Source organism: Pleurodeles waltl, chromosome 4_2, assembly GCF_031143425.1.
Source record: "Pleurodeles waltl isolate 20211129_DDA chromosome 4_2, aPleWal1.hap1.20221129, whole genome shotgun sequence".
Taxonomy (NCBI): domain Eukaryota; kingdom Metazoa; phylum Chordata; class Amphibia; order Caudata; family Salamandridae; genus Pleurodeles; species Pleurodeles waltl.
In genome coordinates, this window is record NC_090443.1 from 93,586,799 (window position 1) to 93,608,906 (window position 22,108).

A 22,108-nucleotide genomic window follows, 5' to 3' on the forward strand; every position below is an offset into this window, starting at 1 on the left:
GGGCTGGACTGTTCCCATGATGATCAGGGTCAAGACTAATTTGTATATGTCCAAACTGAGGTGGGCAAAAAAATGATGGATTGCGATGCGACCCAAGCGATCAGCAGTGGCTGGGATTAGTTCAAGCATTCCATCCATCACCTTTTTGTTTTTGCACTTGCCACCCTAAGTGTGCTGGTATGCCCAGACTTGGGTCCTGGGCTCACTGTGCCACTGAAACCAAGCTATACATGGCTGAAGACACCTAACTATGGCAAAACTCGTCCTAGGTTGCTTGTGTTCCGGTTCAGTGTGGACCTAGCCTGACAGTTAGGGCTGGACTGTTCCCATAATGAGCAGGGTCATGAGTGATTTGCATATGGCAGAATCCAAACTGAGGTGGTATGGTGGACAAAAAAATGATGGATTGGGATGCAGCCAGAGAGATTGCCAGTGGATGAGATTAATTCAAGCATTCCATCCATCACATCCTTGTTAGGTCTTGCATGACAATCAATCAATAAATCAGATATTTGTAGAGCACGTTACTCACTGGATGGGGTCTCAAGGCGCTGGGTGGGGTGCTACTGCTCGAGTAGCCAGGTCTTGACTCATTTCCTGAAGGTCAGCAGGTCTTGGGTCTGTCGCAGGTGGACGGGGAGGGAGTTCCAGGTCTTGGCAGCAAGGTGAGAGAACGATCTGCCTCCAGCTGTAGTTCTGCAGATGCGAGGAACGGTGGCGAGGGCGTGGTTGGTGGAGTGGAGTTGGTGGTTGGGAGCGTAGAAGGTGAGACGTGCATTGAGGTAAGCAGGGCCGGCGTTGTGGAGCGCTTTGTGAGCGTGGGTGAGGAGCTTGAAGGTCATCCTCTTGTTGATGGGGAGCCAGTGTAGATCTCTCAGGTGGGCTGAGATGTGGTTACGGCGTGTGATGTCGAGGATGAGGCGTGCGGAGGCATTCTGTATACGTTGTAGTTTTTTCCGGAGCTTGGCCGTGGTTCCCGCGTAGAGAGCGTTGCCTTAGTCCAGTCTGCTGCTAACGAGGGCCTGCGTAACCGTCCTTCTGGTTTCAGTGGGGATCCACCTGAAGATCTTGCGGAGGATGCGGAGGGTGTTGAAGCAGGAAGATGAGACGGCATTGACTTGCTGGGTCATGGTGAGCGATTAGTCCAGGATGAAACCTGGGTTGCGTGCATGGTTGGTGGGTGTCGGTGCGGTTCCTAGGGTGGCCGGCCACCAGGAGTCGTCCCAAGTGGATGGGTTGGAGCCGAGGATGAGGATCTCCGTCTTGTCTGAGTTCAGTTTCAGGCAGCTGATCTCCATCCAGTTGGTGATGGCCTTTATTCCATCTTGGAGGTTGATTTTGGAGGTGGCGGGGTCCTTGGTGAGTGAGAGGATCAGCTGGGTGTCATCAGCATAGTAGCTGATGTTGAGGTTGTGTGACCGGATGATGTTGCCGAGCGTTGCCATGTAGATGTTGAAAAGGGTCGGGCTGAGTGGGGATCCTTGGGGAACGCCGCAGATGGTCTCGGTGGCTCCAGAAAGGAAGGGAGGGAGGCGGACTCTCTGGGTTCTGCAGGAGAGGAAGGAGGTGATCCAGTCCAGGGCTTTGTGGCGGATCCCTGCGTCGTGGAGGCGTGTGCCAAGGGTGTGGTGGCAGATGGTGTCGAAGGCAGCCGAGAGGTCTAGGAGAATGAGGGCTGCGGTTTCGCCTTTGTCGAGCATGGTCCTGATGTCGTCGGTTGCGGCGATGAGGGCGGTCTTGGTGCTGTGTTTGCTACGGAAGCCGGATTGAGAAGTGTCCAGCGTGTTGTTGTCTTCAAGGAAGCAGGTCAGTTGGCCATTGACGATCTTCTCAATGACCTTCACCGGGAAGGGGAGGAGGGAGATGGGCCAGTAGTTCTTGAGATCTCTTGGGTCTGCTTTGTTTTTTTTAGCAGGGCGTTGACTTCAGCGTGCTTCCAACTTTCCGGGAAGGTGGTGGTCTCGAAGGAGCTGTTGAGGATCATTCGGAGTTGGGGGGCGATGATGGAGCTTGCTCTGTTGAAGACATGGGGGCAGGGGTCGGAGGGTGAACCGGAGTGGATGGTGCTCATGGTTTTGATGGTATCCTCGTCGTTGATGTGTGTCCAGGAGAGCAGTAGGTTGGTGTGGTTGTGGTCCGGTGAGTCGGGGTTTGTGGTGACAGCGATTGTCGTGGGGGTCGAGGTGTTGAAGTTGTCGTGGATGTTCGTGATCTTACGGTGAAAGAAGGAGGAGAGGGAGTCGAAGAGGTCTTGCGAAGGAGGGGTGTCGTTGGAGCAGGACCTGGGGTTGGTGAGTTCCTTAACGATGTTGAAGAACTCTTTGCTGTCGTGAGCGTTGTTGTCGGTGCGTTCCTTGGAGAATGATCTCTTGGTGGTCCGGATGAGCTGGTGGTGCTTGCCGATAGCGTTCTTGAGGGCGGTGTGGTTGCTCTCTGTTTGTTTGTGGCGCCACTTCCTCTCGAGCTTTCTGCACTCCCGCTTGGATGCCTGGAGGTCGGTGGTGAACCAGATGGCCTTAGTGCTGGTGTGGTTCTTGGAGGGTTTCTTGATCGGGGCGAGGGTATTGGCACAGTCCTCTATCCATTGTCTGAGGTTGAGGGCGGCTGTGTTGGGGTCGGTGGTGATGGGTGGTGGTTCTTAGGCGAGGGTGGAGATTAGTTGGTCTTCGGTAACCTTGTTCCAGCTGCGGCAGAGGATCTGTTGAGGGTGGTGGTGCGTGGTAGGTTTCTTGAAGGTGAAGTGGATGCAACAGTGGTCGGTCCAGTGGAGTTCGGTGGTGTGGCTGAAGGTACCATAGCTGCTGACGTAGAAGACGGGGTCGAGAGTGTGGCCGGCGGAGTGGGTGGGTGTCATGACGAGTTGTTTGAGACCGAGGTTGGCGAGGTTGTCGAGCAGGGCGGTGGAGTTGCTGTCGGCGTTCTCGAGGTGAAAGTTCAGGTCGCTGAGGAGGATTTAGTCTGTAGAAGCAAGGGCGTGAGTGCTGATTACGTCGGCGATGGAGTCACTGAACTGCGGCCGGGGGTCTGTAGACGAGAGTTCCTCTGAGGGTGGTGTTGGTGTTGATGTGAATCTGGAAATGTAAGTTTTAGGCGCTGTCGAGGGCGTCTTCGGTGCTGGTCGAGATTCTGACAGTGTTCTTGTGGACTATGGCGATCCCTCCTCTTGGTCGGTTGGTGCGATCTCTGTGGGTGATCTTATAGCCGTCTGGGATGGCTATGGCGATGTCGGGATCTGAGAAGGGTGTCATCCAGGTTTCAGTTAGGAAGGCGACGTCTGCGGATGATGAGATGAGTAGGTCCCAAAGTTCGACGGCGTGTTTGTGGACGGAGCGGGTGTTGAGGAGGATGCAACTGAGGTGGTTGTGTTTGGTTCTGGCCGGAGGTTTAGCGGCTTGGGAGGTGGTGAAGTTGTAGCTCCGGCAGGAGAAGGGTCCGTGGATGAGCTTCGGGGTGGCCTGGAAGCAGGTGGCTGAACGGGCGGTGTTGAGGGCGTGGAGGGCGTTGGCACTGTAGTATCGTCGGGAGGCGTGGGGATCATGGGGGCCAGGGGGTCTGGCGCTGGGCGCGGTCCCTGCACGGAAGGGCACAGACAGGCTTGCCTCTGGTGCGCCAGCAGCGCTGCCGCACAGCGGCCGCCATTAAGAAGGGTAGGTGGGAGGGAGGAGCAGCTGGGAGCGGTGGGCGAGTGGTGGTGCGAGGGGGGCGGGGCGGGAGGGGACGCAGCGGCGGGTTTTGGGAAGGGGGAGAGGGCAACAGAGCACCAAAGCTGGAGAATGCAAGTAACAGCAAAAAGAGGAGAAAAACGGCTAAATGGCTGAAAGAAAAGGAGAGAAAGGCACAAAAAGAGACAAAAAAGTGGTGAAAAATACATGATACAAGTCAAGACAGACACACAATACTTATGTCACCACTAGACACCAGGGATGAGGCACAGGCGGGAGCCTGCAGGTGGTGGAGGGCCTCGAACTCGCAGCAGCAGCGAGGGCGCGGTAGAGGGCACGGGTGCAGTCAGGTGGAGCTGTGCGGCATGTGGAGCGAATCCCGACCTTAATACAGGTCAGGGATCACTCTGTGCACCACGCAGCAGCTGCCAATAAGAAGGGGAGGTGGGAGGGAGGAGTATCTGGGAGGCGGGAGCGGTGGGCGAATGGGGCGCGAGGGGGGTGGGGCCGCAGGGGACACAGTGGCGGGTTTTGGGAAGGGGGAGAGGACAACAGAGCACGAAAGCTGGGGAATGCAATGAACTGCAAAAAGAGGATAAAAACAGCTAAAAGGCTGTAAGAAAAGGAGAAAAAGGCACAAAAAGAGACAAAAAAAGCAGTGAAAAATAGACGATACACAAAACGTCAAGACAGCCACACAATACTTACGTCACCACTAGACACCAGTGATGAGGCGCAGGCGGGAGCCTGCGGGTGGTGGAGGGCCTCGAACTCGCAGTAGCAGTGCTCTTAACGCAAGGGGTATTGTTTACAGTAAAGGGCTTGCAACCCACCCGTTGCTTCCCATTCGGTTGACTTGATTGTCATTCTTCGTTGCTGCTTCCTAATTGGCCAGCATGGGCTGAGCATCTCTTCCTTTCATCTGTGTAGTGAACGGACCATGCACAGATTGATTAATTCTAATTAGTGTTCTTTCGCTGCTCCATTTGTGATTCAGGTACTATTTCTACCTGCTACCTCCACCCTCTGGTGTCTGTATTTCTGCCTTCCACAACCTTAACAAAAAAGAGCGTTATGACGAGGCCAGTGCTAGCCGCGTTATAGTGCTTTTTTAATTCTACTTTCCTTCATTCCATTGTACAGTCTCCCAGCCTCCGACCCCTGTTGGCCACCCTGACCCGCACTTACAGATATTGCCTTTTTACCCTCCATTTTTAACTCCATTTCTCTATGAGCAGTACCTCCATATTTCTGGGTCCGCAGGGTAAATATGATTACTACGCAGGGGTGGCTCCTCCATTAGGGCGGAGGAGCATCCCAGCCAGTGGTGCTGCTGCTTTGAGCAGCGCCAGGATTGGCTGCAGGGTAGGCTGGGAGCCTGTGCCTGCAGCTACGAGGGACCGAGGAGCGGTGAGGCCGAGGAAGTAAGTGTTTTTAATTTAATTGTTATTTATTCCCCGACTACCCCCCTGGCACGCCAGCCCACCCCTTCTGGTTGCCGCGAGCTGCGACTGTTTTACGTTAAGCCCCTGTTACATCAGTAAAACATATCAGTAGCAGGCCGTCATTTATTCTTACCTGAACCCTGGATAGCAAAATGAGAATGCTCAATTCAGTTTTCTTCTGGAGAACTCCGGTAGCTGGAGTTTGTTTGACCTTTGTTAAATCTGCTTAGGGAGAATCATATTGAAGGACGCTCCTTGCTAGAGATTTTATGATTGACAGATGTTGGCCGCGTTTCCTAAAAAAGACCAACACCCTTATTTACTGTTTGCAAGGTACACCTAAATGTAGCCAGCTTCGAGTGAGGCATACATGTAGCCTGGGTGTGGTAAGTGGTAAATTGATAGAAACTGCACCATTGCCATAGCTAATGTGGATACAGAGTGTTTGGAATTTGTCTTGAATTGATGTTGTATGTAATGTACACCATAGTGTACATAAACATCATATGTAGAATTACATACCTCTTTTCGCCTCGGTGTAGTGTAACTTTCTCTTAAAAAGAAGTTAGGTGTGCTTTATTGAAATCTCATCTTGTCTTTTCAAGCAAGGGTGCTAAAACGAAATATGCATCTTCGTGTGATATTTGTCGTTTAGCACGTTTTAAAATAATGTTATTTTGATTTGCGAAGGACTTCATTCTGCTTGTTTTAAAATGAAGCAATTTCATAAATTTGTGATTATCGCTTACTGAATTCTTATTTATGATCAATGAATTCCTTTTCCCAGGGTATCATCAATGTGTTTTATGATACATGAAATAGAGAACAAATGATTGCAGTTTTAACATTTTTTGAGTACATAAGACTACTAATTCAGGTTTACCCGTAATTGGGGTATTAATTTTAATTAACTCTTTAAATGTGTTGGGCGCAAAGCAAGTGGCTAAATTGGACACCAGTGCCGTTCAGTTGTATATAATGTGCTTCTTCTACCACACTCCACCCTCTTTTGTCTCTGTAGCATCCTATATCACACTCCCAACTCTCCCATTGTCTGTATAGCATCGTATATCCCATCCCCAACCTCCTGTTACCTGTGTTGCATCACTCCCCACCCTGGGGCGTAGCTTCATGGGGTGGGGGAGGTTTGGGGTGTTACACCCCCCTAATAAATGTATTTTCTGAAAAATAATTGGGTGCAGGTGCTTTCAATCAGGTATTGTGAGATGTCTGTCGGATTTCAGCAGGAAGTTTTACATACACACAGACAAAAACGCACAAAAACGCTAACATATTCTCTCCCTCTGTGTTTTGTAATTCCTCAAAAATATTGGTTAATTTACAAAATATTGTGTTGTCTCTCTCATTACTCCTACCAATCTGTATTCCTCTTCCTTTCCACTGCTCTTTAGGTGCCTCTCGCACACACTGCTTGTTGTATAAAGTATTTAAACGTTATATGCCAGCCTAATTGTCTTAAAATCTGAAGTTCACACCCCCCAGTCTTAATGACCAAGCTATGCCTCTGCCCCCACCCTTCTGTTTTCCGTGTTGCATCTTCCCTCACACTCATTTATTTGTCTGTATTCCTCCCGGCACTCTATAGGAAAAAAAACTCTATGACGTGGCAATTCCTGGACGTGTCAAAGTGTTTTTCTCTGTCCTGTTGCCTGCCACCCTACCTCCTGTTATCCTTGGTGGACACCCCCACCTCTGTACATGTTGCCCACACCCACATTTCATCTGTGGGCTGTTAAACTAAGCAGCCTAAATGAGAATTCACAGATGTTCCCCTTATACGATGGCTCTGACTTAGCCCTGCTAGCCTCTCAAAAGCACTGGATTGGCCTGAGATTGTCACACATCTGTTTCATCTTACCAAAACCATCCACCCTTTGCATCCCTTCAGAGGCACAAGTGTTTGTCACTACTAGCAAGCACTGGCAGAGCATATTGGACTGGTGGCGAGCTATTGGTTTTGCCGGTGGTTGTTAGCCATGTTGTAGAGCAGCATAGCTAAAAGTTATCTAAAAAAAGCACTGACAATGGAAGGTAAAAAAAAGCTTATAGTGCTTTTTTCAATTATAACTTTTAGCCATGTAGCTCTGCAACATGGCTAAAACACATTGGCAGAGCCAATAGCTCTCACATAGGTGAGACCTGTTGGCTTTTCCAATGCTTGTTTTTGCATTTGCCGCCCTCAGTGTGCCAGATATGCCCAGATGTGGCCCCTGGGATCACTGTGACACTGGAACCAAGTTATACCTGGCTGTATAGCCTTCACTGGGGTGAAACCAGTCCTACTTTGCTCGTGTTCGGGTTTCAAGAGGACCTGGCCTGGCAGTTTGGGCTGGACTGTTCCCAGGAGGAGTCAAGATTGATTTGCATATGGTTGGGTCGAAAATGAGGTGGCATGGTGGGCAAAAAAATGATGGATTGTGATAGAGCCCGAGCAATCACCAGTGGCTAAGATTAATTCAACCATTTTATCCATCAACTTGTTTTTGCATTTGCACCTTAAGTGCACCAGGTATGCCCAGCCGTGGGTCCTGGGCTCTCTGTGTCACTGGAACCAAGCTTTCCTGGCTGAAGAGTCCTCTCTGGGGCTCATCTGGTCCTAGCGTGCTTGTGTTCTGGTTCAGGGAGGATCTGACCTGGCAGTTCAGGTTGGACTGTTCCCATGAGAAGCAGGGTCATGACTGATTTGCATATAACCGAGTCCAGAGTGAGGTGGCATGGTGGGCAAAGATATTATGGATTGAGATGCAGTCCAAGCGATATCCAGTGGCTGAGATTAATTCAAGAATTCCATCTGCTACCTTGTTTTTGCATTTGTTGCCCTGAGTGTGCCGGATATGTCCAGAAGTGGGTTCTGGGCTCACTGTGCCACTGGAACCAAGCTATACCTGGTAAGTGCCCTAACTAGGATGAAACCAGTCCTAGATTGCAGATGTTCCAGTTCAGAGATGACCTGGCCTGGTAGTTTGGGCAGGACTGTTCCCATGAGGCACGAGGTCAAGACTGATTTAAATATGGCTAGGTCCAAACTGAGGTGGCATGGTGGGCAAGAAATGATGGATTGGGATACGGCCCTGAGTGATTGTCAATGGCTGAGATTAATTCAAGGATTTCTTCCATCACCTTGTTGTTTTTCCATTTACCCCTTTGGCTTTACCAGAGCCACTCGGGTGTTCACCAAGGTGATGGCAGTGGTTGCAGCTCATCTGCAGAGATCAGGGGTAACAGTCTTCCCGTATTTCGACGACTGGCTGTTGAAGGTAGACTCACCCCAGGAGGTCGTCTCCCACCTCCAGACTATGGCGGACCTCCTGCATTCACTGGGGTTCACTATAAACTTGCCAAAGTAACACCTGATCCCTTCTCATATGCTCCCTTTCATCAGCTATGTTCTGAACACAGTGCAGATTTGGGCTTATCCCCCCAAAGAGCAAGTCCAGGATATTCAGGCTATGAAAACCAATATTTCAGCCTCTACCATGGGTTTCAGGGAGACTGACTCTAAGGTTCCTGGGCCTCATTCCATCCTGTTTGTGGCCCATGTCTGCAGACCAATGTGGGCTCTGCAGTGGAACCTGAAGTTTCAGTGAGTGCAGTATCAGGGGACTCTCTCTGCAACATGGTCCATATCTCAGAGGACAATGCAAAAGATTTGCAGTGGTAGCTGACAGACCGGGATTGGGTCAGCTGCAGACTCCTCTCCCTTCCCCAACCAGATCTGATGGTTTTGACAGATGCATCACTCCTAGAATGGGGCAAACATCTGGGAGAGGTAGGGATCAGAGGACTCTGGTCTCCAGTGTAATCCTGCCTCTACATCAACCTGTTAAAACTGTGTGCAGTCTGATTGGCTTTGAAAGCCTTCCTACCCTCCATGAAGAGAATGCTAGTGCGAGTGTTCAAGGACAACACCACTGCCATGCGGTACAGTAAAAAACAGGCTGGGGTGGGATTGTAAACCCTTTGTCAAGAGGCCCTGCGCTTCTGGACTTGGCTGTAACTTCAAAGCATTTCCTTGGTGGTTCAACACCTGGCGGGCTCCCTGAACGCCACAGCAGACAAACTCAGCTGAAGATGCCTAGGGGATCATGAGTGGCGTCGCCAACCAAAGGTGGTGCAAGGTCTCTCTCAGCAGTGGGGACAGACTTGGTTATATATGTTCACCACCACTGCGAATGCACAATGTCAGCAGTACTATATGCTGGAGTTTCCAAGACAACTCTCGCTCAGAGACACTTTTCATCTTGAGTGGAGCTCAGGACTCCCATATGCCTTTCGACCTATACCACTCCTGCCCAAAGTGCTCAAGAAAATCAGGAACAACCGGGCCCAAATCCAAACTCTGCAGACTAGGCTTGGAGAGTCTGGTATACCGAGCTGTTGAGCATGTCCATCAACCCTCTGATCAGGCTGCCCCTTTAGAGGATCTCCTGTCACAGCAGCATGGGAGGGTTCTCTACCCGAACCAGTCAACGCTCTACCTTCATGCATGGAGATTGAGCGGCAAGAGTTGATAGCTTTCAACCTTCCGCTTAAAGTCTGTAATGTTAGTTAGGCTTCTCGGCGTCCCTCTATAAAGACATATACTGTTGTCAGTGGAGCAGGTTTGTGGCATAGTGTACAGTCAAACAGGTTGACACTTTATCTGCACCCCTTTTCCAGGTTATTTTGTTTATCCTTCTCCTGGCCCAGCAGGGCTCTGCATTGGGCATGTTGAAGGATTATTTATCTGCTATCTCTACCTTTCTGCAGCTACCAGATCAGTCTTCCCTTTTCAAGCCCCCATTTGTAAATAGGTTCCTTAACGATCAGCAACACATTTCCTACAACCCCTTTCGTTGTGCCTCAAGGGGACCTTAACTTGGTTTTTACCTTTCTAATGTGCACTCATTATTAAACCACTTCAGACCTCCCCGCTTAAGCTCCTTGCTTTCAAGGTAGCCTTTCTGGTGGCATTTAAATCTGCCCAGATGATCAGTGAACTGCAGGTACTGTCATCTCAGCCTCCGTACATCTTTTTTTTCCCAGACAAGCTGGTCCTTTGGACTCGAGCATCCTTCTTGCCAAAGGTAGTCACCCATACCATACAGTACACTCCATCGCTTTGTCTACTTTTTACGCTCCACCTCATCCCTCCAAGGAAGAAGGGAGACTCCACCAACTGGATCAAAAAAAGAGTGTTGTCATTCTACCATGACCGCACAAAACTGTTTCAACTCTTCATTGGGTATGTTGAACTATGCATTGGCCATGTAGCAATCCATAGAGAGGGTTGAGTGCTCATTCCAGCAGAACAAAAGCTGCGACCAGTGTGTTAGCACGCAATGTTCCTGTCCTGGACATCTGCTAGGTACCAACGTGGGCCTTGTTGCTCAGGTTCACCAAAAACTACTGCCTGGACAGTCAGGTCCGTTGTGACGGGAACTTTGTCTGTTCGGTCCCACAGAAATTTCTAGTATAAATCGGGTTCAGAGACCCTCCTTCGGAGAGGTCTTGCTTGGGTAGCTATCCTAAGGTAATACATCTACGGTTAGAAGTGTCTATCAGATGGACATGTTAATTACCTTCTTTAACGCCTTATGTGGTAGAGACTCCACCTACCCACAGATTCCTTACTGACCCACTCATTCTCCGTGCTCTGGGAACAGATTTTTGAGTGCAGGGCGAGTCCCTTTTCAGGGCCCTTGTTCCACACACCAGTGGTCAGTGTTCTTCACGGCTTCGTGCTCCTGGGGTGGAAAGTCTTGAAGAGAAACTGACATCAGCTTGCTAGGGTGCTGCCTATGTAGGCACCGCACACGTCTCTTCCGGTAGCAGATGATACTACAAGAAACTGAACGACGCCACCTACCAACACATAAGGTACTGCTCACAAAAAAATTCTGGATCCAGTCTGATGTCTGGGGATAATTCAAAGGTAAAGAATCTGCAGCTAGATAGAGTCTCTACCGGATAAGGCATCACAGAAGGTAAGAAACCTGTTCGTCTGGGGTATATGAGCTCATGAAATTCATTAGAAAGGAAAGAAGAAAGTGGGGTCCATGTGATTTCCAAACTTGTGCTATCGTGTTCCCATGATAAAAGGTATTCTCTCCATTCCCAACAGGTTTCAGATCTGATATGGACAGGCCCCATGATCAGAGGGTCTCATTATACCCTAAAGTGAGTTAATCACTCCTTTTGCTGCACAGACAGATGGACCATTTGTTTCCACATGAATGAGAATAAGGAAAAATAATATTTGTTTGGAATGGTACAGGATAATATTTGTTGGGAATCTGTGGACTGTGTGTCAAAGATAGAATCTACTTCATTGAGGACTTCCAATATTTGTTTAGCTTGGAGTAATGCCAAAGCAGGTGAAGTAGGATGTCTGGATTCCCACACCCTCTCCAGCAAACTCCTGATTTCTCTGGGTTCCAGGTATGTGATCTATCTGGCGTGTCAGTGTAGGAAGCTGGCTCTCTATATACTATATCAAAATGAGATATAGTATGCACAGAGTCCAGGGGTTCCCCAGAGGCTTAACAGAGGCTAAAGTAGATAATATTAATGCTCTCTTTTGTGGTAGTGTAGTCCTGCAGTTAGGCTTATCAGAGGGTAGTGCAAAGCATTTGTTGTATACACACAGGCAATAAAGGAAGCACACACGAAGGGCCATATGTACGAACACTTTTTCCCATAGACACAGAATGGGTAAAAACCTTTGCTACATCTGGCCCTAAATGACTAACTCCAGGCCAATGGTTTTTATATAGCAAAAATAGATTTTGTTACGTTACTTCTAGAACCACAAGATTCCGATTGCAGGTAAGTACATTTGCAAGTAAGTAGCAAGCATATGTATCAACACAACTTTGTTTAAATTTGGCAAGTTAAACGGTTTTCAAATAAATGGCAATAATTTGTTTTAAAAGTTGACACTGCAATTTTCAAACACAGTTCTAGGAGGAAGAAAGGTTAGTACAGTTTTGAGGTAAGTAGAAGACTCACAGTTCCAGTGTCCAGGGGTTAGGATGTCCACAGGTTGGGGTTCAAGTTAACCCCAAACATCGCTCACCAGCATCACAGGGCCGGCCAGGTGCAGAGGTCAAACTTGCTGCAAGATTTATAATGGGCTCCCATGGAGACTGGGAGCACTCAGGAATTGATTCTGCCAGCAGGTAAGTACCCGCGTCTTCAGAGGGCAGACCTGAGGGGTTAAGAAGAGCACCCAGGAGGGCCACAGGTCAGCACCAAACACCCACCCTTAGCAGCACAGTGGCGGTCAGGTGCAGGGTGCAAACTCAATGTCGGGCTCCCAATGCCTTTCAATAGGGGGTTCCGGGGTCACAAGAAGCTGTAGGCTGGGTCCAGGAGGTAGGTTCAGGGAAATCACAGGCTGGACAGAGAGGAGGGCCATCTGCTGCAAATTTATGCACCAGAGGTCGGGTTCCCCAAGGCGAGGGGGGCTGCAGGTGCAGGGTACCTTTTGGCATTGAGTATCTTCGTCCAGATCCTTCACAGGCAGGGGAGTCCTCTGGATTTAGTCTGCAGGTGTTGTTTTGTTGGTCAGGAGGGGTCAACCCAGGGTGGACACTAGGTCAGACTCATCTGGGGACCTGCTCTAGACAAGTAGGCCACCTGGACACGGGGCATGGACATTGGGTGCAGAGTGGCGAGGGCTTGCGGATCTGGGGCAGTTCTGGAGTCCTTTGTTGCAGTTTCTTTGTGGACATGGCTGCTGTCCTCGGGAGATCTTGGTCCTCTGGTGGGCAGGCAGTCCTCTTGGGGTTTTGAAGAGGTCCCTGGTCCTGTAGGATGTGTCGCCTTTTTGTAGCAGGGGCTTCAGAAGCTATAGACAGGCCGGTAGAGCTGGGGCCAAATCAGTTGGTGTCTGCAGTCTTCTCTGCTGGGGGTCAGCTTAGCAGTCCTCCTTCTTTCTTCTTATTGTCTTCTTGAGGTCAACAGGAATCTGGTAAGCTGGTTCTAGGGGATCCCTTAAATCCTGGATTTAGGGGCACTACAGGGGTAGGGGGCAGTAGCCAATGGCTACTGAGCCTGAGGGCGACACACCCTTCCAATGTCCACTCCCTTTGGCGAGGAGGACACAGAGTTAACCCTATTGGTCCCTGTCCTCCACACCAACATGGAGGATTCTGCTGGGAGGGGGTCACTTCAGCTCTGGACACCTTAGGGGTGGTCCTAGCTGACGTTGTCACTGCTCCTTGTTTTCCCTAATTTTCCCACCAGACTTGCCACCAAAAGTGGAGCTTTGTCCGGTGGGCAGGCATCTCCAGTAGCTGGAGTGCCCTGGGGCACAGTAACAGGAGGCATGAGCCTTTGAGGCACACCACTTTGTGCTACAGTTCCTGCAGGGGGAGGTGTGAAGCACCTCCACCCAGTGTAGGTTTTATTTCTTGCCTCAGAGAGCACAAAGGCTCTCACCCAGTGAGGTCAGAAACTTGTCTGGAAGTGGCAGGCTGGTCAGTCCTGCACTAGAAGTTTGGCTAAAATACAGGGGGCATCTCTAGGATGCCCTCTGGGTGCATTGTACAATAAGTCTAACACTGGTATCAGTGTGGGTTTATTGTGCTGAGAAGTTTGATACCAAACTCCCAGTCTTCAGTGAAGCCATCATGGAGCTGTGGAGTTCGTAATGACAAAATCCCAGCCCATGTACTTTAAATGGCCACACTGCACTTACAATGTCTAAGAATGGACGTAGACACTGTAGGGACATATTGCTCATGCAGCTATGCCCTTGTCTGTGGTAAAGTGCACCCTTCCTTAGAGCTGTAAGGCCTGCTAGAGGGGTGACGTACCTATGCCACAGGCAGTGGTTGGTGGGCATGGCATCCTGAGGGGAATGCCATGTCAACTTTACTTTTTTCTTCCCCCAGCACACACAAACTGCATTGGCAATGTGCATGTGCTTGGTGAGGGGGCTCTTATGGTGACATAATACATGCTGCAGCCTTTAGGGACCCTCCCTGGTCACAGACCTCTTGGTACCCATTGGTACCTTTTACAAGGGACTTAGAAGTGTGCCTGGGGTAGTTTTAGGGAAAGAACACTGGTGCTGGTGCCCGGCTAGCAGGATCCCACCACAATCTCAGTCAAGTCAGCACCAATATCGGGCAAAAAGTGTGGAGGGAGGGGGTATGCCAAAAGGGGCATTTTTTTACAGTCAAATACCAGTAAGAAGAGTTTTTAATCATTGCATCTTTACCAGCGGTGCTTCTGACAGTGACCCTTGACCTTTCAAGAGCTCCTCCATTCCTTTATTGATAATGTTTGGCCTAGTTAATCTTCCCATGTCATCTGCTATGTGTTTTACGCTGACTGTCAGATTGTGAAAGCACCTTTTAGATTTTGGAGGGAAATTGTCTATTAGTGGGTTTTCTGATCAACTATCACCAGTAAGTGGTCAGTGATCTACTGGCATTTGGTTTCATTGCTTTATTTGTTATTCAGTGTCTAATCTGCAAGTAGCACAGACACTCTCTCACTGCTAGTGTGGATTCTAACTTGAGTTGTTTAAATTGAATAATTTCTTTGTAGAGGATACTAATCCTGTTACAACCCTGTTTGCCCCATTTGATTAACTCTTCACCCTTACAGGCCAGAGAGAGGGTGGTTTTGCTCATAATACAGATAAGTGCTGAGGGGAATGTTGTAAGTCTGTTCCTTAGAGTACAGACCCCATGCTCTGTGTTTTTGGGTGGACATGGGATTTTCCAAATATGGAGTCCCATTATGAGCTGACCCATGAAAAACCAATCCTTTTCATATTCACTTCTGCCCCAGCTCCACTATGTAATGCAGTTCGGTCCACCCTCCTCCAGATGTTAGGAACGCCAAGCCCTTCCTCCTCCAGACGTTTATATGATACTTTCCGAGCCACTTTGGTTGTTTTCCCCAGCCTAGATGAAACATTATATTGCTCCTTGCAGTTTCTTTAGGGGTCACTGATTGAAAAATGAGTAGTAACTTGGGAAAGGTGTTACTTTTGATGGTGGTTATTTTGCCCCACCATGACAGTGTGTATTGCTACCATGTTCGGAGTTCCTGGTGTATAGTGTGTAGGAAGTAGTTATAGTTCACCATGGTTGTAAGCCTCAAGGATGCGTCTGGTTGCAAATCCCAGTAGGAAATTGAATGTTTGTCCCATTTATTCAGGAGTTGCCGAAGGAGTATGTCTTGATGTTCCTGTGGAACTGGGCAGTTTAGGATTTGTGACTTTTATAGATTCAGAATGAAGCCGGTGGCTTTACTGAATTGTTTCAATTCGGTGACCAGGGCCAGGAGAGAATAGATTTGATTAGCAAGTGCAACCAGGATGTAATCCGCCTACAGACTTAATTTATGCATGTTTTTACCTATTGTGACTCATGTAATGTTGTTTGCTCTCATTCTCTACACCATTGGCTCCATGTAGAAGCAAATAGCATGAAGGAAAGTGGTCAACCCTGCCCGCCACTTTTTGTTTGGGGAAAAGGTTTGAAGGTACTCCATTTACTCAAACTGTGGCTCACAGATTTTGTACTTGCAAAAGACCCATCTGCAACATTTAGGGCCGAATCCCAAATGCTAAAAGGTTTCCTTTAAGTATGGCCAATGTACACTATCAAACTCTTTTTCGGGATCAGTAGCTAGAAGCAGTGATTTCTTATGGGTCATTGTAACATTTATGTTGTGTAACTCCCTTTTTCTGATATCACTACATGGGCCCTGATTTAGAGTTTGGCGGGCGGGTTACTCCATCATAAACATGACAGATATCCCGTTCACCATATTACGATCTCCATAGGCTATTATGGGGTCATAATATGGTAGACGGGATATCTGTCACATTTGTGGCGGTGTAGCCCTCTCCGCCAAACTCTAAATCTGGCCCATTGTCTATGGAGGATTAAGCCACTGTGTTCTTGGTTTATCAAACCAGCCATATATGGTGACATGCATAAGACTAGAATCCCTGTGAAGAGATTTGCATCTGTATTATGTAAAGAGATTGCTCTGTAGCTAAAGCATAGCATTGGACATTTGCAAGGCTTAGGCCAATTGTGTATTGGTGTCTTGTATGATCAACTGTAATCAGGGCTTCGCACATTGACCACAAAAGCAATGTTATGTCTAAAATTAATTAAATAAGGTGGTCAGGATGGTTGAGAGCATTTGGCAGAGTGTTTTGTAGAAAAGGGGCATGAAGCCATCAAGGACAGGTGATTTCTTTGGGTTGTCATCTAACAATGCCCGACATTACTTTTTTTGTTTCAATCCATTGCTGTAAGTAAATGTGTGTGTGTGTGTGTGCATGTGTACGCCTTCCATAAATATCCTCAAGTAGACCCTATAGGTTTTCATTCCACTCTGTGTAAGGTTTTATAGAAGTCACTGAACTCTTCTTCTATGCTTGTGGCATATTTAACCATCTAATTTTACTGATTTAATAGCCTCTTAACTATTTTATCATGACATTGGCTCCAAGTCTGCTGGCCAGCAGCTTGCATGCTCAATCTGCATAGAATGTTTGCGTGACCCTAAGCAAGGCATACTCTGTCCTGTCCATACCAAGCCTTCTCAGTTGTGTACGAGCCATGGTGAGCTTGTGCCGTATTTTGGGTGCCTTTGTTTTTTTTTGTGACTCTCTGGTAGCTTCTTCACATTCCCCTCCAACTCTGCCATCTTCTCTGACCTATCTCCATTCTTCCTAGCTAAGATTGCAATTAGTGTACAACTGTTTCTAGGGATTCCTAGATAACCATTTTGAATTACATATATCCACTTAATTCAGATTGCTTTCCCCTCAACCAATAGGTGGATAAACCTTACTTTCTCCCACAAATCCATCTTAAATTTGTTCTGTGCACATTAAGTGGAGGAGTCCTTTCCAAAAGGCTCAGGAAAGGCAGGAATGGCTTTTCCTTTTAAAATAAAGTGGAAACCTGGCTCTTCCCTCAATCTGAATAATCACTGAAACTGTGATCCATGCCCTTTTTACTCAGTCAGGAGGTGGCATGAATTCTTGTGGTAGCAGGGGTGTCTATGAAACCATGGACCAGATGTATCAATATATTTTGCATTCCCAAACAGTACGAATCGCAAGATTCCACTGTTTGCAAATGCAAAATCGCCTTTCACAATATATGAAAGGCATTGCAGTGCAATTTTAGGGAATGGAAATTTTTAGTAATTCACTAAAATTGCGACTCCGAATAGAATTCCTATTTGTGATTTCCTATGCACATGTATCATGCCTTTCCTAAATGCAAACTAGACATTTAGGAAATGCAATTACCACCAAATCCAATTTGGTGGTAACCATGTGCAATTTTAAAAATGCATTAAAAATGCATTTTCAAAAATGCCATGTAGCGCACACATGCCCCTAGGGCATATGTGATGTGCAATTTTTGGGGGGTGGGTTGCATCAAGGGGTGCCTTAGGCCCCCAGCACCCTTGGATGTGCATTAACAAGGAATTCGCAAATTAGGAAATGCAAAACTATTTGCACCTATGGGCCTTCAGGCCCATCATGAAGAATGGAGTCCCATTCCCTAATAGCGATTCCCTAATTGCGATTGCAAATCTTAAGAAAGTGCTATTAGGGAGGGATTCTCTATTTTCGTACATACCATTTTGCATTTCTCAAATAGCAATTTCTTAAAATTTGCTATTTAGGAAATGCAAATTGGTACTTTGATACATCTGGCCCCATATTACTTTCCAATGAAAAGTACTCATTTTATGTTATGTTAGGCAGGTCTGTAGAGCACACTGTCACCTGGGAGGGTATCCTGGCACTGAGCAGGTGTTAGTCTAGGCACACCTAAGGCCTAGCGGGACTACTAGAAAAGCCAAGTCTTCAGCTTCTTGTAGAATTCAAGGAGTGGGGAGGAAATGCTTCTGTGTAGTGACAGGTTGTTCCATGCTTTTGGAGCGATGTAGGCGAAGACTCGACTGCTAGATCTGGTTTCCATATGCGTCGGATTTGTGCAAGTATGAGTTCGGGCGTGGAGCGGTGTCTGGAAGGTTTGTGAAAGCAGATGCGATTATTGAGGTAGGCTGGGACAGTTTTATGTAATGTCTTTAAAAGAATGGGCAAGGAGTTTTAATTGTGCTTGTTTGTGAACAGGGAGCCAGTGGAACTCCTTCAGGTGTGGTGTGACATGAATGTGGTGTGGGAGATTGAAAGTGATTCTGGCCACCAAGTTCTGAATGGTCTGCAGCCTTCTGGTGAGTTTATTTTGCTGATCCTGGCATAGAGGGTGTTCCCATAGTTCAGCTTGCTTGTGTTCAGGGCGTGCATGACGGTTTTCCAGGTGCTGATTGGAAGGCATTTGAAAATCTTCCTCACCATCTTCTGGGTATGGAAGCAAGAGGTGGTGACTGCATTGACGTGGGCGTCCATGTTGAGTTTCCTCTTAATGATGATCCTGGGTTTCTTGGTGTTGGTGCTAGAGGTGGGTGTGGGTGCTAGCTTGGTCTACACAGTGAAGTGCTCTTCCCAAAGATCATGATTTCGGTTTTTTAGGTGTTCAGCTTTAGACAGTTGGTTGAGTGATTTCAGTCAGGCAGCTATTGACCTTAATCCGCATATTGGACATTTTGTCTGTGAGAGAGAGAGATTGATTGAGTTGCATGCCATAGGCATAGGAGAGGATGTTGATATTGTGAGAGCAGATGGTGCTAGCTAGAGGGATCATATATACGTTGAAGAGAATGGGGGTCAGGGAGGATCCTTGCGGAATTATGCAGATGAGATTGCAGGTGTCCGAGGTATACTATGGCAGGCTGACTGACTGGGTCCTTCCAGTCAAGAAGTGGCAGATCCATAGGATTGTGTGTCCTTTAATTCCAATGTTGTGTGGGTGTTGGATGAGGATGGGCTGGGGTGGGAGACTGTCAAATGCTGCAGAGAGGTCCAGGTGGGTGAGGGCACCCATGTCAGGGTCATACGGATATCACGTGATGAGGGGAGTTTCTGTGCTGTGGTTGGGTCTGAAACCAGACTGAGTGGTGTCAAGTAGTTCATGGTCATTGAGGTATTTGGTGAGATGTCAGTTGAATATTTTCTTTAATACCTCAGCTGAGAATAGTAGCAGGGAGATTGGTCTGTAGATGGCGAGTATTTAAGGGTCTGCAGAGGGATATTTTAGCAATAGTTGCATGTTTCCAATCATCTAGGAAGGCCGCAGAAGAGGTGAATTGTTCAGAATGGGTATGAGCATGGTGCTGATGGTTTGCAGTACTCTGGAGTAGACATGGGGGGCACATGTCCGATGAGGCCCCTGAGTGGTTGGACTTCATAGTGGTGTCAGTTTCTTTTGGCGTGATGATGGGCCATGTGGTTAGCATTGATTCTTTGGATAATATCGGGAGGCATTTGCAGGTGAACTTTAATGACAGATAGGTAACTTTCACTTCAAATGATCTTGGTACAATTTCTTCACCAACTGGGTAACTTGCCTGAACTCCATTGCTTGGTTGGATAATTCTTCAGGTTAAGTGAAGATTGTGAGGTAATTAGCAAAGCAGTATATAATCTCCACATTATTGGAAATGTACGTTCCAGCTGATCATCATTCCTTCACTGTGGTTAAGCCAGCACCCTCTGGCTGTAGCTTAATTTCTTTTTCTCTGTCTGTGGAGGATATCTGAACAGGGCCTTTGATTTTTGTTTATCTCCTATGACTTTGACACAGTGTTTAAAGTAGTTAAAATATTTAATATTACATAAAACAATCCAGAATCTTCACTTGAATTTGGAGGATTAATCATCTTGCATGTCCCGCAATGGATGAGTTAAAGCTGGACAGGTCAGTAATACTTTATTCTGTCAGGCTGATATTTGCACTTGTGCCTTAACAAACTGTAATGCCTTTTTGTCACTCTAGAGAATTAACTTAGACCTTAGTGAATAAACTTAATGGAGGAAACATGGCATGCCATAGTCCAATCTGTCATTTCTAATAGACATTGTGTCACTGCATCCTCTTTGTGACTTGCTTTTCTCTCCTTCTCCTTTTCTTGTAGTTTGTAAGTGGGACTGGGGCCTCCTCTAAGCATGCAGCAACAAGGCTTCCTGTGGCCTCTGCTAATGAACATAATCCTCCATGTATGACCTAAATGTCGATGTCTTTCTTCTGTACACTGTACCTCTTACTGCACTGTAACCCTAGAGCTGCTAACTTGTCTGTCCATTCTGTCTCTGCAAGGTATTTATTAATGTAACAACACATGTGTTTAGACTTTAATCTCTGTAAACGAAGATATCTGTTGTATATTTGTCTTAAGGCACTCTGGGCCTGATTCTAACTTTGGAGGACGGTGTTAAACCGTCCCAAAAGTGGCGGATATACCACCTACCGTATTACGAGTCCATTATATCCTATGGAACTCGTAATACGGTAGGTGGTATATCCGCCACTTTTGGGACGGTTTAACACCGTCCTCCAAAGTTAGAATCAGGCCCTCTGTGTGTTATTACCAACATAGGATTATCTCTGTACAAGAAAACTGTCTAATAAAAGATGGCATTTAAGAAATAAGATGTCTGGCTTTTGACTGTCTCTATATGCAAAGTTTTCCAGACGTTGTTCCCCCACTTTAGTTAAGTACTTTGTAGTGCTTTGTTGAGTCTAGAGGAATGTGATTTGCCTGCTAAACTCTGTGTTTTTGATTAAAGTTGGAGCTTCAGAGCGCGTCTGACCTACATTGATCTCTGGTAATTTATTTATAAGGGAACGGGTTAGCGGTTCGATGGACCTTTTGACTAACACTTAGAGTGATTCCACCATGTACACAATCTTTACTCAAAATCTGATCAGCAACAACATAACATGAACAATAAATCAATTTTTATAGACTTTGATACAGTAATCCTTTACGCATCATGACCCATGTGGCCATGAATAACCACGCCTTTTAGGATAATTAGAAAGTTTATTTCCCTATATTAACAATGCTAGTATCACATAAATTAATCTCAAAACCAAATGATAGGCATATACAAACAACACAGGCTGTCCAATGCAGCGGAAAAATCTCAGTTTAACTAATGCATTTAACATTAGACATTCAAGAGTTACAGTACAAATGAATAGCATTAATAACAGAACAACAGAGATAGCATACATCTAGATTCAACAGGTGAGCAAAATCAATTCTTGGTTAATAACTTTTGCCAACACTTTGGGCATCCAAACTAACCCTCTGATCCGAGTAGCATGTTTGGGCTTCATGCAAAAGCAATTTTCAGTCACATGTTGATTTGGAAAACATCTAACTAGGGTCCTATCAAAATAGTGGTTGGCACCTAAAAGAGAAGAACAAAAATCTACAATAAAAGCAATAGCAATGGATCAGCAAGCTGTGATGTCTTCATCAGTTGGACATCCGCCTGGTCAGCATAAGCAACAGGAGAGTAAAAGGAAATGGTTCGGCCACAATTGGGTTCTAGATTAACTGAACCAATTAAACACATTGAACTAAGAAAACAGCATCAACTGCATTAACACAGTTCCTCTATGAAGATTGGTATGAGGGAAAAGAACATCTGGTGCTGCGGTCATCCACAAAGAGGACTTGAACAAGAATAGAAAAGAATGACTGATTGCTCTGCAAGGTGTAGCCTGGGTATACTAAAATACATAAAGAATTTTCTCACGCCGTCATTGGTCAGGAAATCGTACGTTCACAGTAGAACCAATATTTTCTAAACTCTAAAACGTAACATGAGGCTCTGTCAACTAGGCCCAAACCTCGAAATTAATTAATGCCTAATAATATTTAAGCAAATACATAACATCAACTCCTTAGTATGATCCATTTATACATTTTATTCTACATGTGCACATTATTCAGACTATAAGCGTGAATTCTTTATTAATTGTCACACGCGTTATGATGGCCACACAAGTGGGCACATTCTCCAAGACACTCTAATTTTCTCTGTTAGCCTAATTCATGTAAATCTTTAGCCATTAATCAATGTAA

General features: G+C 46.8%; 1 protein-coding gene across 1 annotated transcript in view; it reads left to right on the plus strand.

Annotated features, from left to right (window-relative positions):
- KIF5A (kinesin family member 5A) overlaps positions 1–20,826 on the plus strand; it is a 602,234-nt gene extending 581,408 nt beyond the window's left edge. The window contains exon 29 of the mRNA XM_069230811.1: positions 20,147–20,826. The gene's annotated coding sequence lies outside the window, so the exon portion shown is untranslated. The remainder of the gene's footprint in view (positions 1–20,146) is intronic.
- Positions 20,827–22,108: the final 1,282 nt, after the last annotated feature.